Genomic DNA, 732 nt, shown 5'->3' with positions numbered 1-732 from the left:
TTAAGCCAGCAGAGGAGTTTTCTGCCTGCTAAACTCCTTCCCTATCCTTATGAGATATCCTTGGAGATTTAGAGGTTAAGTGCTGATCACAGACAAAGAATCACTGTGCAAGAGTGGGGTTCAAAAGGCACCAGTCTAACATGGTCTGGTTTGTCACCTTTTAGCCTGAGTGTTTAGTGTGTTAGGTTCACTGAGCTGGTGGGCCCGGGTTAAAATCCTGGGAGCCAGGAGACTACTACTTGCCTCTTGTGTTTCAAAAGTGCAAGATTGTGAAGGACCTGGCACTTCTGTGTCAGTGGGAAAGATGGCCTCAAGCCGACTTCTTCCAAGCCAGTCCTCACGATGTGGTTCAGCATGTGAGAAGGCGTGTTAACCTTTACTGCCTCCTCAAGACATTTAAGATTCATTTCCTATCCTTGTTTGACATTGCCTGGGCCAGACCCTATAGAAGAATATCATACATCCAACATCCTGAAACTCTTCACCCAGCAGACGTGCTTTAGGCGTTTTTGTCGAACTTTCTATTTCGCACTTCTTTTTTTCGCGCAAATGGACAGAAGGAACACAGTATAAATGAAAAGGCCAAACAAAAAGTTGAAAAATGCCCAAACTGTAGCCCAACCTATGCTTGGAGAGTAACCGGCATGACACAGAGATTCTATCTTTCATACTCACCAAGCAGAGGTTCAGCTCCAGCTGTTGTTGATGTGTCACAGGCCTTGGCCAGCAGAC

Source organism: Branchiostoma floridae, unplaced genomic scaffold, assembly GCF_000003815.2.
Source record: "Branchiostoma floridae strain S238N-H82 unplaced genomic scaffold, Bfl_VNyyK Sc7u5tJ_1494, whole genome shotgun sequence".
Classification (NCBI taxonomy): domain Eukaryota; kingdom Metazoa; phylum Chordata; class Leptocardii; order Amphioxiformes; family Branchiostomatidae; genus Branchiostoma; species Branchiostoma floridae.
This window is presented reverse-complemented; position numbering follows the sequence as displayed.